At 43.8% G+C, this 18,029-nt stretch overlaps 1 protein-coding gene across 4 annotated transcripts in view; it reads right to left on the bottom strand.

Moving 5' to 3' along the window:
- SH3GL3 (SH3 domain containing GRB2 like 3, endophilin A3) overlaps positions 1–18,029 on the bottom strand; it is a 71,122-nt gene that overhangs the window by 33,059 nt on the left and 20,034 nt on the right. The window contains exon 1 of one of the 4 annotated variants that reach the window (XM_075858070.1): positions 15,214–15,312. The exons of the other annotated variants lie outside the window; for them this stretch is intronic. The gene's annotated coding sequence lies outside the window, so the exon portion shown is untranslated. Of the gene's footprint in view, positions 1–15,213; positions 15,313–18,029 lie in introns of those variants that run through there. 4 annotated transcript variants of the gene reach the window in all.

Below are 18,029 nucleotides of genomic sequence, written 5' to 3'. Positions count from 1 at the left end.
TCAATGGGAGGCAGAGAAAGTGGTTTTCGCTGCGTTTTTTTTGCCAGCGTCGCTCGATGGCCGCGGCTAAAAAACTCAGCAAAAAATGCGGCAAAGAAAGTGCAGGCAGGTCAAAATCTTCCTCCGACTTCCTGAAGTAATTTTGTGGCAGATTTTTCTGCCTGCAAAAAAAACTCAGTGTGAACTATGGTGTGAGACAAATGCACAAACAAAGTGCTATCAACCATTACAAGCGGCACTCTACCTGCACAGCTCCAAAAGAATAAATGTCACCTAGCATTACTTCCAATATACCAAGTTATGAATAGCTTTACTTTCTGTCTCGGGTAATAACAAGTCTTAACTTGCTGTATTGTTTGCTCTATATTTTCTATAGTCACTCAACAATCTAACCATTGGGTTCAATGGCAGCCAGCCCAGGACATGGCTTTCAGAGGAAATATGACAGGAGAGCGCGTGTCACGAAGTTTAACTTTGATTGTTGAGGTCATTATCAGTGTAATTTACCAGAAATTCACAGTCGGGACACTTCCGACAGAGAGATGTACAGATTAAGCAAATAAGAAAGGAAGTCATGGAATAGAAAAAATCTGCGTTTTTTGCAGGAAAAATATTCTGTTCACAAGGCATTTAAAAATTATTTTTTTTTTAAAAAATACAGTATTTACTACAAAAATAAGTATTCTGTTTAATGGGGGCGCAGGGAACCTCACCTTTATGTATACTTGCTATCCTGCTATACAAACCTAAAATAGGATTTTTGAAAATGTAGCATTGAGAATGACATTACTAACAACTAGTGAGACAACGCAGAAATTGACCTGCGGTGAGGATTTTAAATCTGCAGTAGGTCAATTCCTGCTGCGGAAAGAGCACAGACTTGTTGCTGATTTTCTACAGCAAATTAAACAGGGAGGCCAAAATTTACAACAAATCCCAATAATAGCGGATTTTGCTACGGATTACTAATGGATCCACAGCAAAATCCACAGATTCTGACAATTTAAAATAAATAATGAAAAGCCGTTTCAAATTTTTTAAAAAAACAACACTTTACTCACCTTTCCAATCTTCGGAGATTAGATGTCGTGCAGACAAATGACCGCTGCAGCCAATCGCAGGCTGCAACCATCACATATCACAACACTTTTTTTGCTGGAGGCCGGGATACAGGGGCCAGCGGGGGACCAGTCTAGTGTTACCAAGTGAGCAGCAGAAGATTGTAAAGTGAGTATACAGATTTTTTTTTAAATCTTAGCTGAACATAGCGGCAAATGCGCAAGCAAGTTTACACCAAAATCCACACAATTTGGTGCGGATTTCCCTGCAGCTCCCCCCGGATTTGTTTGCGGAAAATATTGCGTGGATGTACCTTTACTGTTAAACAGAAACAACAAGTGGTGGAGCAGCACAGTGAAAAATTACCAAAATTGGCTGGTGCCAAGCTTCTGAAAAGGAGTGACCTCTCCTCATATGATACGAAATTAAAAAAATAACTAGCCTTGCTTTCCGCTGAGAAGTGAATACAATTGTATTCTAATCAAGGCTAAAAACATCAGCAGCAGTACAAAATCTCTCTGGTAGGTAATTTTCTCCAGGCATCCGCCAAACCTAGATTCCTCTATCAGACTGCCAGATAGTGAAACGTGATTTATCACTCCGGAGAACATATTCCTACTACTCCAGAGTCCAGTGGCGGCGTGCTTTACACCAATCCAGCGGACGCTTGGCATTTTGCATGGTGATCTTAGGCTTGTGCGCAGCTGCTCGACCATAGAAGCCCATTTCATGAAGCTCTTGACATACGGATTTTGTGCTGATGTCACCTCCAGAGGCAGTCTGAAAATCTGTAGTGAGTGGCGTGAGTCGTTTAACCCCTTAGTAACCACTAATACGCCTTTTCACGTCGGTCACTAAGGGGCCTTAGGCTAGGCTGACGTATTTTTAACGTTCGCCTAGTCTAAGTCCAGCACGGGTCTCCCGTGCAGGCTGGAGCCGGGGCTCTGCTGTCTGATGACAGCTGAGCTCCTGCTCCAACGCCCGCGATCGAAGTTTACTTCGATCGCGGTCGTTTAACCCGTTAAATGCCGCCGTCAATAGCGACCGCGGCATTTAACTTTGTTTACAAAGAGAGTGAGCTCCCTTTGTCACCCATCGGCGGCCCACGAATGCAATCGCGGGTCTCCGATGGGGTGTCATGGCAGCCGGGGGCTTGATAAAAGCCCCCAGGTCTGCCCTGGACATATGCCTGTTAGGACGCACCGGAGGCACGTCCTAACAGATTGCCTATCAGATTTACACTGACAGGCAATAATCGCAAAGATCGCACAGTAAAGTCCCCTAGTGGGACTAATGAAATAAATAATAAATGTGAAATAAAGATTAATCATAAAAGTTACAGTAAAAAATAAATAAAAGTACACATATGTGGTATCGCCGCGACCGTAATGACTCCATTAATAAAGTTAATATGTCATTTAAACCGCAAGGTGAACACCGTAAAAAAAAAAAAACGCAAAAAACAATGACGAAATTGCTATTTTTTTCCATTGCCCCCCAAAAAAGTCATAATAAAAATGAATCAATAAGTCCCATGCACCCCAAAACAGTACCAATCAAAACTACGTCTCGTCCCGCAGAAAACAAGCCCAAAAAATCACTACATTGATGGAAAAATAAAAAAGTTACGGCTCTTGGAAAGCAACGATGCAAAAACAAATAATTTTAGTTCAAAAGTGTTTTTATTGTGCAAAAGTCGTAAAACATAAAAAACCTTTACATATGTGGTATCGCCGTAATCGTACCGACCCATAGAATAAAGGTAACATATTATTTACGTCGCACAGTGAACGGCGTCAATTTAAAAACGCATAGAACAATGGCAGAATTTCAGGTTTTTTTTATAATCCCCCCAAAAAAAGTTAATAAAAAAATTATATGTACCCAAAAATGGTGCCATTAAAAAGTACAACTAATCCCACAAAAAACAAGTCCTCATAAGCTATGTAGACGAAAACATAAAAACGTTATAGCCCTTTGAATGCGACTATAGAAAAACGAATAAAATAGCTTGGTCATTAGGGCCTAAAATGGGCTGGTCACTAAGGGGTTAATACATTCTCCCATAGTGTATATAATTCGGCAGTTGTGCGATTGTTATTAAGGAGGGGTGCCCACATACTTTTGGTTATATAGTGTGTGTATATATATTTATATATTGTATTTCCTCTCTCAATTCCATGCAAGACAGTACTCTGCTATCTATGAGGGACCTATAGTACAGTAATGATCATCCTGATCTGTATGGGCTATAGATAGAATGGCAGAACAATTATATGTTATTCAAGGTTTGTGCAAATCTAGGTGACAACCCCCTATGGGCATTGTAATGGCAGCTGTTGGTCATCTCCCAGCATCTGTTTAGATATAACTTTCTTTTTAGAGATGATACAAAAATTGTTCATAGATTGCGGTCTGCTACTCTTTAAATAGTTCCTCCTTTTAGAGCTCTTGTGAAAGGAGATGTGGTAAATGATGTGGTAAATGTTTATATAGCGATAAACCAATGGACAATATAAGTGGCAGCCTCGAAGAACAAACCTCTTATTATTCATAAGCAAAGGATGGACACCATGAAGTTTAAAAGGTCAATATTGTTACTTTGGATGGATTGCACTGATCATCAGGCTGAACTGAGACTAAAAAGCAAGGCTGAGAAAGTATTTGTGTTGATTTAATATCAGAAAGGCCTCCATCATTCATAGATCATCTCACTGTTGTGTCTATAGAATCTATATCTGACCAATATCTTCATAAGCATATTGCAAGTTTGGGACTCAAGACAAGGACACTCACCAACCCAGTGGCGGACACAGACTGCAAAAGGCCCCTGTGCAGATAATGTGCCAGGGCCCCCCCGCCCCCCCCCCCAATACCGACAAAGTTACCTAAACATATATATGCATATAAAAATAAACCTTACTAATAAAAATTATGAAGGAAGATTTATATTGTACATTTTATTACCAGTTTAGAACACAAGTAACACATTTTTTTCCGGGTTAAATTCTTATCTAAACTAAGTCCCTAAATGTGGGCAAAGAAAATGAAAAACCTATACTCACCTCCTCCGGCGCCTCCGTTCCCCCTCCGCAGCCCCTATCCCTTTCTGTGTTTACAAAGCTGCTGTGGTGACGCGCGGTCGATGGCACATGACCGCTGCAGCCAATCAATGCCCTCAACAGCGATTTGCTGTGGAACTACTGTCCTCAGCAGCACACCAATGAGGAGTTATTGGCAGCAGCGGTCACGTGCCATCGGCAGCGCGTCACCAGTGCAGCCTTGTACACTTGTAACACAGACCGAGACAGGAGGATGGGGGCTGCGGCGGGTGAACGGAGGCGAGGGAGGAGGTGAGTATAGTTTTTTTATTTTCTTTGCCCACATTTAGAGACTTAGGTTAAATTGAATCATTGAATATAACACAAAGCACTCATGCAACTGAGATGCAATAATTTAGATGATCTTATCATGCTTAGCTTACTGCACTGTTACCTATCAAGCAGGACTGAATCTCAAGATATCTACAGAGGGGGCTGTATGGCGTTATCTACAGGGGGGACTGTATGGCGCTATCAACAGAGGGGGCTGTATGGCGTTATCTACAGGGGGGACTGTATGGCGCTATCTACAGAGGGGTCTGTATGGCGCTATCTACAGGGGGGTCTGTATGGCGCTATCTACAGGGGGGACTGTATGGCGCTATCTACAGGGGGGACTGTATGGCGCTATCTACAGGGGGGACTGTATGGCGCTATCTACAGGGGGGACTGTATGGCGCTATCTACAGGGGGGACTGTATGGCGCTATCTACAGAGGGGGCTGTATGGCGTTATCTACAGGGGGGCTGTATGGCGTTATCTACAGGGGGCTGTATGGTGTTATCTACAGGGGGGACTTTATGGCGTTATCTACAGTGGGGTCTGTATGGCGTTATCTACAGGGGTTCTGTATGGCGTTCCCTACAGGGGGGGTCTGTAGGGAAAGTCATACAGCCCCCCCCTGTAGGGAACGCCATACAGACCCCCCTTTAGGGAACGCCATACAGACCCCCCTGTAGGGAACGCTATACAGCCCCCCCTGTAGGGAACGCTATACAGCCCCCCCTGTAGGGAACGCCTTACAGCCCCCCCCTGTAGGGAACGCTATACAGCCCCCCCCCTGTAGGGAACGCCATACACCCCCAATCACTCAAAAAAATGCGACCTACAGTGTGAAAAGACAAAAGACATGTATCCCCTATCCACAGGATAGGGGATACATGTGTGATCGCTGGCATTGATAGGGAGAGCGGGGGACCGAAAGTCCCCCGAAGTTCTCCATCACTCACCTCTGACTTCCGGTGTCTGCGCAGCTCAAGTGTGACCGGCGCTCCATTCATTTCTACGGAGCTGCCGACACAGACCCCGGAAGTCCGAGGTTTGTGATGGAGAACTTCAGGGGACTTTCGGTCCCCCGTTCTCCCTATCAATGCCAGCGATCACACACGTATCCCCTATCCTGTGGATAGGGGATACATGTCTTATGTTTAATGGCAGAGCGGGGAGATACTCCCTGCTCTGCCGTAGTGTTCCGTGGCATCGCGCTGTAGCAGCCATAGCGGCAGCTAGCGGAGATTCCGGCCAAGGTGGGGGCCCGTGCCGGCAGGTGACGCGGGCCCCCTCATGCCGCGGCCCCGTAGCAGCCGCTACGGCTGCTATAGCAGTAGTTACGCCCCTGTGTTAGGGGGAGTTCACACTGAGGTTTTTTTCGCGAAAAACGTCAGAAAGTGCCTCCCATTGAAATCCATGAAATTTTTCCTGCGAGCAGTAAAAACCGCATGTGGGAAAAAGAAGCGCAATGCCCTTTCTTCGGGCGTTTCTGTCTCTGACTTCCCATTGACAACAATGGCAGGCAGAAAATGCGTTTTTTGCTGCGTTTCCCTGCCCACGGCCCGATGGCCGAAAAACGCCACAAAAAAACGCAATGAAAAACGCGGGAAGTGTTCTACCGGCAGGTCAAAATATGCCTCAAAATTCCGGAAGGAATTATGAGGCAGATTTTTCTACATAAAAACTTCTCCCTTCTGACATGAACTTTTTAACTTCATCTACCTGTCCTCTGCAGTCTGCACGTCCTCCACTCGTCCTGTGTCTGTCCTCCGCTCATCCTATGAGTTCTCCGGCAGTCCTGACTGTACTGTCCAGCCGCCCGAAGTCTTACGTCGCACCGCCCCCTGTCCTCTCCCCTGCCTGAGCGCTCCTCCTACCACCAGCATCGCCGTCCTGTCCTATTCATCTGTGCCAGATTGGCAGTGCAGTGTAGCGGCTATCACCGGGCCCGGGCACCCGCCCCCTCCCTCCCGATTGGTAGTGCAGTGTGGCGGCTATCACCGGGCCCCCGCCCCCTCCCTCCCCTCATGCCTAGTGTTGTGATGCTACTAGGCATGAGGGGGCCCGTGCCGCCAGGCCTGGTACATAAAATGTAATGTGCCTGTCAGGGCGACACGGGCCCCCCCATGCCGCGGGCCCCGTAGCAGCTGCTACGGCTGCTACTGTGGTAGTTACGCCACTGAACGGGCCCCCTTCCCACGCGGGGCCCTTGTGCAGCTGCACCGGCTGCACATGCGGTATGTCCGCCCCTGCACCAACCTCCGTCTTCATGGCAAATACTCCATTTGCGAGACCAGACCTGCTAGATGGATAAAACAAGCTAATACCTTTATCTTAATAAACAGTCTGTATTTTAGACAAGTCTACTTTACATGTCTTTTGCTGTTTTATGGAGGATGTATATTACAGCTTTTCCTCTCCATGCTACTCAAATTGCATTTAACCATATATATTGAATATCACAGTAACTATTATAACTGGTTGGAAACAAGTTGTACCAATTGACCACCAACAATTACATTGTTTTGAGACACAAGTTGAACCATCTCATCCGGGTTTCCTTAAAGGGGTTTTCCAATCAGGGACTTTTATGGCATATCCACAGGATATGCCATCAATGTCAGATAGATGTGGGTTCCACTTCTGGGACCGGCACCTATCTCGAGAATAGGACCCCCTAAACCCCATTCTTCCTTTCTGTGTTACAAGTGGCAGCGGGAACACCAAAAGGAAGAACAGGGTTTAGGGGGCCCTAATCTAGAGATAGGTGTCGGTCCCAGAGGTGGAACCCACATCTATCTGACATTTATGGCATATCCTGTGGATATGCCATAAATGTCCCTGATGGGAAAACCCCTTTAATCCATTTTCTATCTAAATCTTCACGTATCCTGATTCCTCTAAATCCCCTATTTCTTCATGGTAAGCAGATCATATAAGCTCTTTAATAGATTAGTGTATATACAGCATTTAATAGTGTCAATGAACCTGCACACCCACACATATATATTATATATATATATATATATATATATATATATATATATATATACACACACACACACAATGCATTCGGAAAGTCTTCAGACTCTTTAAATTTTTTCGCATTTTGTTTACTTGAAAAAAATCACGTTTTTCCCCATCATTCTGCACTTAATACCCCATAGTGACAAAGTGAAAACAGAATGTTAGTAATATTTGCTAATCTATTGAAAAGGAAAAACTAAAATATTTCATTGACATAAGTATTCAGACCCTTTACTCAGTAGTTGAAGCACCTTTGGCAGCGATAACAGTCTCCAGTCTTCTTGGATATGATGCCACAAGGTTTGCACGCCTGGATTTGGGGATTTTCTGCCATTCTTTGCAAATTCTCTCAAGCTCTGTCAGGTTAAATAGGGGCCGATGGTAGACAGCCATTTTCAAGAACATTCACAGAGTTGTCCCTAAGCTACTCCTGTGTTGTCTTGGCTGTATGTTTAGGGTCATCGTCTTGTTGGAAGATGAACCTTAGGCCCAGTCTGATGTCCAGAGAACTCTGGATCAGGTTTTCATGAAGAATATCTCTGTACTTTGCTCCATTATTCATCTTTCCCTCAACCCTGACCAGTCTCCCTCTCCCAGCCACTAAAAAAATACCCCCACAGCATGATGCTGCCACCACCGTGCTTCACTGTAGGGATAGTATTGGGCAGGTGATGAGCAGTGCCTGGTTTCCTTCAGACATGACGCTTAGAATTGAGGCCAAAAAGTTAAATCTTGATTTTATCAGACCACGTAATCTTGTTTCTCACAGTCTGAGAGTCTTTCAGGTGTTTTTTTTTTTTTGCAAACTCCAGACGGGCTTTCATGTGTCTTTTACTGAGGAGAGGCTTCTTTCTGGCCACTCTGCCATAAAGCCAAGATTGGTGGAGTGCTGCAGTGATGGTTGATCTTCTGGAAGTTTCTCCCATCTGCACACAGGATCTTTCGAGCTCAGCCAGAGTAACCATTGGGTTCTTGGTCACCTCTCTTACCAGTGCCCTTCTCCCCCGATTACTTAGTTTGGTGGGGCGGCCACCTCTAGAAAGAGCCATGGTTGTTACAAACTTCTTCCATTTAAGAATTATGGAGGCCACTGTGCTCTTGGGAACTTTCAGTGCAGCAGAATTTTTTTTGCACCCTTCTCCAGATCTGTGCCTCAACCTGATCCTGTCTCTGAGCTGTGCAGGCAGTTCTTTCCTCCACATGCTTTATTTTTGCTCTGATATGCATTGTCAGCTGTGAGACCTTTATATAGACAGGGGTGTGTCTTTCCAAATCATGCCCAATAAAATGAATTTGCCACAGGTGGACTCCAATCAAGGTGTAGAAACATTTCAAAGATGATCTAGAGAAATGGGAGGCCCCCAGAGCTAAATTTCAAGTGTCATAGCAAAGGATCGGAATTCGTATGTACATGCAAAATGTGAGTTTTTCAGTTTTAATAAATTTGCAAAAATGTCTAAAATTGTGTTTTCACTTTATTATGGGTTTAATGGAATCACTAGTTGAGCAATTTCCCAGAGTACAAGTTATGGAATTGCTCTGTAAGCGATTCCCCAAAGGCAGCTGGAGACTGTCTGGATAAAGAGTGCAGGTAATTCGCTACCTCAAGTCCGTCACTACTCCCATTAGAAGAGTCTAAGGCTACTCTTTGGTCTTCACCAGAGCCCACCGCAAGGCAGGTTGGATTTGGCTGCATAGAACCCAGGTTGAATTAACAGAATACAGTGTTGGACAGGAGGTGCAGTGCAGGCAATACCAGAACGGAACCCAAACAGACAGAGGGTAAATATAAAACAGAGTAAACAACCAGGATAGACTGTAAGTCCAAATCAGAAAGCAGAAGAATACCAGGAGTTGCAGAGGTCAAAACCAGCCAAGAGCAGAAAGTCCAAATCAGTGAGCAAAAGGGTTCATCTAAAGACAGAGCCGAAGTCCAGTTCCAATAATCCAAATAGTCAGGTAATACAGGGTGTAGCCAGGAGCTTGATCAGAATGTTGCATACACAAAGAAATTAACAAGCAACAATGAAAGAACTGACCAGACTTAAATACTCCACCCTAGAATCTGATAGGAAGAGGACAGAGAAATGAGATTGGCACTGTAACTCAAACCAGAACCACACAGAAGCTAGGCTAGTAGTTATGGCAATCTTAAGGAGACAGACACTTACTAAAAATGGGGTATGGAGTACAGATTGATGGGGAAAAAAGGAAAATTTGTATTATTTTAGTACAAGGCCTCAACATAACAAAATGTGAAAAAAGTGAATGGGTCTGAAAACGTTCCGAATGCACTGTGTATGTAATATATATATACACATATACACACACACTTAGTGGACACTTTATTATATACACCTATCTAGTAGCACGTTGGACCTCTTTCCGCCTTCAGAAGCGCAATAATTCATTATGGCATAGATTCCACTAGGTGTTGACATTGTTCTGCAGGAATATTTGCCCATGCGGAAAGGACAGCTTCTCGCAGTTGCCGCTATAGTGTCCTTTTGGCCAGTGGCATAGCTATAGGGGTCGCAGCGGTCACAGTTGCGATGGGCGCCTAAGCCTGGGAGCCCACAGGGCCCCTGTTGCCACAGAGCGCGCTAATGATTTAATACATTTTCTGTGCCATGACCCCGGCACTTCCTGGTTACGGGCCAGGCTCCTTAGACGTCACGGACACATGGTACACTCAGTGTACCATGTGACCGTGATATCACGTGAGGGGCATTCCAGCCAGCATGGAAGAGTCGGTGCGGAAGATCCTGGAAGACTCCAGGTGAGCTGCAGAGGGGGCTCGTAATGTATTGTATTGTGCTGTCTGTGTTTGCGGTGGAGAGAGGAAAGGGGGGGCCGTTAAATTATAGCCCCCCATCTCCTCTCTCCACAGCAAACTGCACAATACAATACATAACAAACTGTGGGTCGCGAGCCCCTGGGTGGTCGTGTGATGATCTACGGGGGGTCACGAGTCACTCACCGAGGTCCCGGTTCCATTCAGTGCTGGAACAAGGAGCGGACGGCTCCTTGCTCCAGCATTCACTGTGCCCTGAGCCACGAGCGGCTCGACGCAGACAGGCGCGATGTAGTGACGTCATTGCGCCAGTCTGAGCCGAGTCACTCATAGTACAGACCAAAGGAGAAGGAGCCTCCATCCGGCGTGGGAACAGGGATTGGTAAGTCATTATTTTTCTATTATGCACATATGGGGGCATTATACTGTATGGGGGGCTGATATGCTGGGGGTGCATTATACTGTATGGGGGCCCGATATTGCGGGGTTGGGGCATTATACTGTATGGGGGCTGATATGGGGGAATTATGCGGTGTAAGGCAGCTATGGGGGGACTTATACTGTATGGGGAAGTTATGGGGGCATTATACTGTTTGGGGGCAGCTGTAGGAGGCATTATACTGTATGGGGGGCATTATACTTTGTGATGGGGGCTATGGGAGCATTATACTGTGTGGGTGCAGCTGTGGGAGCATTATATTGTGGTGGGTGGGCAGCTATGGGGGCATTATACTGTGGGGACATCCATGGGGGCTGTTGGGCAAGGCGGCTGGGCATAGGTGTGCGCAGTGGTCGCACATGGTGCTGTTGGGGAGTGGTAGGGGGGCCCAAGCTGAATTCTTGCACCAGGGCCCATGAGCCTTTAGCTACGTCCCTGCTTCTGCCATAGGGTAAACAGATGCCATGAAGGTATGAACTTGGTCGACCACAATGCTTAGGTAAGCCCTACTGTTCTAACATCCATCCACAGATATCAGAGGACCCAGGGTGTGCCAAGAAAACATTCCACAAACCTGCACTCCACCTCCACCAGCCTGAACTGTTGACATTGGACAGGAAGGGTTTAATTCATGCTGTTTGCTGGATTCATCTGTCCAGGAACTGTTTATACAATTCTCAGTGATCCAATTGTTGCGCTCTTTTGCCAACCTTAGTTTTGCCTTTCTTTTTCCCTTAGACAGCAATGGCATTTGAACTGGTCATCTGCGGTTATATTCCATCTGTGCTAAGGAATGGCAAGGTAAGACAAGTTGTGCATTCGGACACAATAGTGTTGTACTCGGCTGCAATTTGCGTGACTGTGCACCGCCTGTTTGTCAGAATGATTCTTAACATTCCCCTCTGACCCCTTTCGTCGACGAGTTGCTTAAAGTCCACAGGATCCTCTTTTGCTGGATGTATTTCCTTAATCCCACCATAATCGGTATACTCTCGACACCATTGCACAAGAAGATCTCACAAGCTTGGTATTTTTTTAAGTACTGGCCCTGGCTAGTATAGCACAGATGACCATGACTTGTTCGAAGTTGCTCAGATCGTTCAATTTTCCAATCCTAATGTGGATTCACACTGAAACTGGCCAACGGAAAACTTGTTCACTTGATTTTATGCTACACTTAAGGGTTACGTGTCTAATTTCCACACAGGGAAGCTCCAATCGTGAAAGGGCAGGTATCTCTAATAAAGTGGCCATTCAATGTATATGTATATATTACAGAACCATATATTTTATATATGGGAATGATGTGATAAAAAGCTCACAGTGCTGCAGAAAAGTGAACTTTCCCTCCATCGTCCTGCAATTCCATCCATAGAATATAGGCACCATTTTTGTTCTGCCTAGAATCTATATAAATGAGTATAACCGCTTTCTGAGGGTTTTTTTTTCTTGTTATCACATAATGAACACTGATAGTCATCAATATGTATTGGATGTTAAGTCCTTATATAACTTTGTACCTGTAGGCTATGAGGTCTTTGGGGTAAAGTCATATCTTTGGTTTAAAAGAAACAAATGTTACAGGTTCCGTTGTATGGCACTCATAGGAATTGCCACTTAATGAATTCCTTGAATTCTGCATGTCTTTTCATTCAAGCATTATTTTCTAATCCTCATAATTCTCTGTCATTTTAAATCAATATTTATATTGAAATATCGTTTTGAGGTTACAGAAGAACACAGTGCAGTGGATGTATACAAACTAGATATGTAAAGGAAGGGTGAAGGCATTGACCCTGACACGCTGTGTATGTTATGGAGATGGAAGTCATGGTCAAAACAAAGGGAAACCAAGCACCTGACCAGGGAGGAAGAGAGATGTGTGCAGGAAGAGAAAGTCAACATCCAGGAAGGGCAGATGGTTAAATCAATGAAATAAACAGGAACAGCTATGACCACACTAAGAAGTGGGAGCAGTTTTACATATTTTTATAATGGAATTGATTATTATTTATTAGATACTAATTATGCAATTATAATAAATAGCAAAATATTTACTCTCCCACAATTCACCAGACAACCCTTACCCATATTGAAGCAATAAAGCAGGAATCCCCCCTTTTCGGCCATAATGGTAAACCACTACAAAGAGCATCATTTTGGAGGATTCACTGCGTTTGTACATTACACAGAAGACCCATTTATGTCAATAGGTGGTATGTAATGCAGTGGAATATAAGGACTCACAAGCTGCTCAGGGTTACCAACCGTCTGTAAATTTACTGACAGTCCGCAAATCCTGATGTTTTTTTCTGCCGTCCATAGCGTACGGCAGAATAAAACACTGTCCGGAATTTCTTCTGTTCCCTCTGATAATTTGCAGTGCGCATGCACCAAATATTACATGCGCAGACGCAGTGCAAACAATAAATGAAGTGGGCCCGCGGCAGCCCGCAGCCGGAGTGGACTTGGACCAGGGGAGTAGTGTATGATGGTCTGTGACTGTCTCTGACTTAGGTGACCTCTGTCAGAGACAGACCATCATTGGGTCGCTGCCGGGATCAGTGAGTCCTGACCCCACGTGACGTCACAAGTTTAGATTATAGGGGTTATATACAGGGCTGAGGGGGTAATATACTGGGATTATGGGGGTCCCTGTATATAACCCCATCATCCCTGTATATAACTTCCATCATCCCTGTATATAACACCTGATTTCTGTATATACCAGCCATATAACCCCCATCATTCCTGTATATAACCCCCATCCTCCCTGTATATAACTCCCATCATCCAGGGATGATGGGGGTTAGGGGTTATATACAGAAATGATGGGGTTATATACAGGGATGATGACGGTTATATACAGGGATGAAGAGGGTTATATACAGGGATGATGGTGGTTATATACAGGGATGATGGCTGGTATATACAGGGATGATGACTGGTATATGCAGGGATGATGGTGGTTATATACAGGGATGATGGCGGTTATATACAGGGATGATGGCGGTTATATACAGGTATGATGGCTGGTTATATACAGGGATGATGGGGGTTATACATGGGGATGATGGGGGTTCCTCAGGTTTATCACTAACTCTTGATTTTGTAACACGTACGTAAACATTTTGGTTTGTCTGATTTTTAGCTCAGTTGTCCAGAAATGACTGAAGTGGAGGTGGGCAACCCCGAAGCTTCTTCCTCTGGGAATAACCACAGGGGGTGCTGCGAATACTCACCTGAAGTCTCTTGTAACATTAGAGATTGTCGACATTGGCTAATGTTAGGGCATACAGGCGACATTCCTGATCATACAAGTAAACCTTGACTGAATTGAGTATTGCATAATCCTTGATTACACCGCGTAAAGTCAGTATTGTTCACTCTATATAATAAATGACACAGGTATGTCCTTAATAACTGACATTTTATAAGAAGCTCTACCATGTCTAACAGCCGAGCAAACATGTATTTTACTTACAAACATTGTACACATATAGGGAGCGTGTTCTGATGACATTACATATAATTGGAGAGTTCTGATGAAATCACCTCATTGCTCATTGAGGAAGCATGTATATAAAGAATATAAAGCTTCTAGCCTGAGGTTTTATGTCCTTACCTAGTCAGGGAACTCCCGGGTGATTGATGTATTATCCTTACATACATACATACATACACACAAATAAATATATATATATATATATATATATATATATATATATATTAGCCTACATTTAGTATGTATTAAGTGAGTACTATGTGATTAATGCTACTATATATGAAATACCCAACACGTGTCATGACAGATAAGTAATGTATGATGATTTGGCACTGCAATGCAAAAATTCCTCTGGGAATAGTAGTTGTTTTGGAGAAATTAAGATCATACCATAGTAGGTGTTCAGCAAGCAGCAGTGACAAGGCATCTTTCCTCATTCCTTCCGAACAGTATTAACATTAATCATCCTCATTACTACATGTTCAGAATTGCACAAGCGCTTATTCTCTGTTTTTCTTATTACCGACTGCATAAATCAGCATTAGGAATTGTATATAAATTATAGAATGTATGACACATATACCTCACACTCACACGGATTATAACAATACAATGAGGCACATTTATAAAAAGTATTGTTTTGGTATCATATCTGCATCAGTTAAAATTAAGCGCATGTGTTATAGACTTGAAACTTGTGCACGGCTGCATGTTGGCATTCACTTGCCAAGAATCAATCATTAAAATTTAGGTGATAGGGCATTGCAATAAAAGTAAGTGAACCCTTTAGAATTACCTGCATTTCTGCATTGATTACTAATATAATGTGATCAGACTACTCAGTGCTCAATAAAAGACATGAAAATGACAACTGTTTGTGTGTTATTAGTTTCGTTAGATTGTGTTGATCTATAATTATGATTTAGACCACATTTTATTAGTAATCATAAAATCCATGTTATTCCAAAGGGTTCACTTACTTTTTCTTGTAACTAAATCAAATAAGTACAACCAATACACTTAGGTTAGACTCTGTTCACATCTGCATTGGAGCCTTTGTTGCAGATTTCATCAGATTTGGCATGCAGCACTATTCTTCCCGTCAGAAACCACGGCAGAACTGCACGGTAGAACCCAAAGTTAATGTCGTCCACACCCATAAACAGAACATTGTCACTCAGAAAACAAGATCCTATATAAATAGGGTATATTTATATAGTATATTTATTCTACAGGTCTACTCCAAAACACTGTCCGTGCTAGTTTATATAAATGAGCCAACGTATTTTTCTCAGACAGTAAACAGACATTATATATAGACAGAAGGATACGTGGTTAAGGTTGGTTCTTCAAAGCCTGAACAGAAAGCGTGAAATTGGTTCATGAAGTTGGTGTTGTCCAATTATGCTCCCCAGGTCATGTGTACCTTCAAATCCCTGTATCCCTTTATTCCCTTAAGGTCATGTTAAGACAGGGGTCAGCAAACTTCGGCACTCCAGCTGTTGTGAAGCTACAATTCCCAGCATGCCCTGACAGCATTTGGCTGGAATAATAATGCCTTTGGCTGTCAAAGCATGCTGGGAGTTGTAGTTTCACAACAGCCATCGTGCCGACGGTTGCTGACCCCTGTGCTAGGACTTCTACTGTACTTATAAAGCTGGAAGCAAGGACAGAAGGATATGAATACAACAATTTAGTCTGCTTGTCCAAGGTACCGTAAATCATTCCAGACTATAGGTAAAAGTCTTTGAGACGAGAAGGAGGTTGTAATAACATTGGCATATATAACACATATGTATTATGGTATAACAAGATGGGATGTAGAACAGTAAAGCTTTACGATAAATGTTCTGTATATAAACCAGAGTTTGGAAATGTATTCTGGAGCCACTGAATTGCAAAGAGAATAAACAGAAGTAGAACTATTACACAGAAAGAATAACCTAGCTGCCAAATTTAAGATGGATTAAAGTGGCACAAGCTTGGTTAGCGAATACCTATTAATAACGTGTCACAATAGTCAAGGGATATTGAAGGTGTAAATGATTATTTTAGCAGTGTTAATAGTGAGGCAAGTGTGGATGCAGACAGTCTCCAGGGTTAGTCAAGTGTCGGAATCTAGCTACTGGATCACAGGTCGGAGCTACTCTACTTACATCATTCACATACAGGTTTATAAATGTTCCTGGAGGTTCTCGGAACTAGAGATAAGCAAGATGAAGTATGGATCATGGGGACAGACATTTTCTGGACCTTTAGTAACCCAAATGAAGAACATTACAGTCAGCCTCTACCCAGCCTAAAATGGATGTTTACATGGAAGAATAAATTGTATTTACATGTATAGCAAATGTAGATAAAACAGGGAATTCATTAGGGAATCAATATATTTTCTGAGAACAACCCCCCCCCCCCCCTCCGCAACCCCAGCCACTTTGCTCCCCTTTGAATGAAGTTGACAATGGAGGCGACCGCTTTCTGTAGTCAGGTCTGTGTGTTGCATCTCTAATTGCTTTGGTTCCCTGACTTCAAATAGTAGTTTTCAAGGAATCGTCTCTCTTACCACTCACTTGCAGGGATTTAAGAAATAAGAAAGGATCTGCCAGGGAATCATGGATCCAATAAAAAGGTGAACTGGACAAAATCATCACAATGTATCAAAGGTACTAAAAGGATTTAAGATTTGTAGGGCATGACCAGACGTGGCGGAATTGTTCTGGAATTCCGCTGCGGACAGTCCGCAGCGGAAATCCGCAGCGTACACGTTTCTCCATTGCCTTCCACAGCTTTTTAGTTGCGTTCATTTACACGTTGAGGACAATTCCGCTGCGGAGCATAGGCTGCGGTGCGGAATTTGGTGTCCGCAGCATACACTGACTGTTGCGGACGTGTAGCGGACTTGTTGCGGACTCATTGCGGAATTTCTCCATTGACTTCAATGGAGAGTCAAAATTCCGCAATGAAGTCCGCAGATGTTTTGTGTGCTGCGGAGCGTATTGGTTTTACGAACATTACATTTCTTCATTCTGGCTGGACCTATGTATTTCTAGGTCTACAGCCAGACTGAGGAAGTCAATGGGGCTCCCGTAATTACGGGTGACTATGTGTGTGCACCCGTAATTACGGGAGCCTTGCTAGGCGACGTCAGTAAATAGTCACTGTCCAGGGTGCTGAAAGAGTTAAGCGATCGGCAGTAACTGTTTCAGCACCCTGGACAGTGACTTCCGATCACAATATACATCAACCTGTAAAAAAAAAAAGAAGTTCCTACTTACCGAGAACTCCCTGCTTCTTCCTCCAGTCCGGCCTCCCGGGATGACGTTTCAGTCCAAGTGACGGCTGCAGCCAATCACAGGCCAATCACAGGCTGCAGCGGTCACATGGACTGCCGCGTCATCCAGGGAAGTCGGGCTGGATGTCAAGAGAGGGACGCGTCACCAAGACAAAAGCCGGGTAAATAAGAATTTCTGTTACTTTTACTAGGGAAAGGGCTGTCCCTTCTCTCTATCCTGCACTGATAGAGAGAAGGGAAGCCCTCTTCCCCTCAATACCCACCGGCTAGTCCGCATCAATTTAATGTCCATCTTAGGCAGAGCCACAACAGAATCTGGAACGCAGATTCTGTGCAGAATTGATGCGGACAGTGTATGCAGAACTCCGCCACGTCTGGGCATAGACGTAAGGGAATCGAATGTTGGGAAAACACCTTTAATTTAATGTATATACATAATGGGTACACTTACAATAACCTAATTTACATACTATGGACTATTCATCATATACATAATGCAGAGCAGATTGTGTATGTATTGTAGAATGAAGTGTATTCTACAG

This window comes from Rhinoderma darwinii, chromosome 3 (assembly GCF_050947455.1).
Source record: "Rhinoderma darwinii isolate aRhiDar2 chromosome 3, aRhiDar2.hap1, whole genome shotgun sequence".
In the NCBI taxonomy this organism is placed as follows: domain Eukaryota; kingdom Metazoa; phylum Chordata; class Amphibia; order Anura; family Rhinodermatidae; genus Rhinoderma; species Rhinoderma darwinii.
Note: the sequence above shows the minus strand (reverse complement) of the source record. Positions and strands in the feature narration are given on the sequence as shown.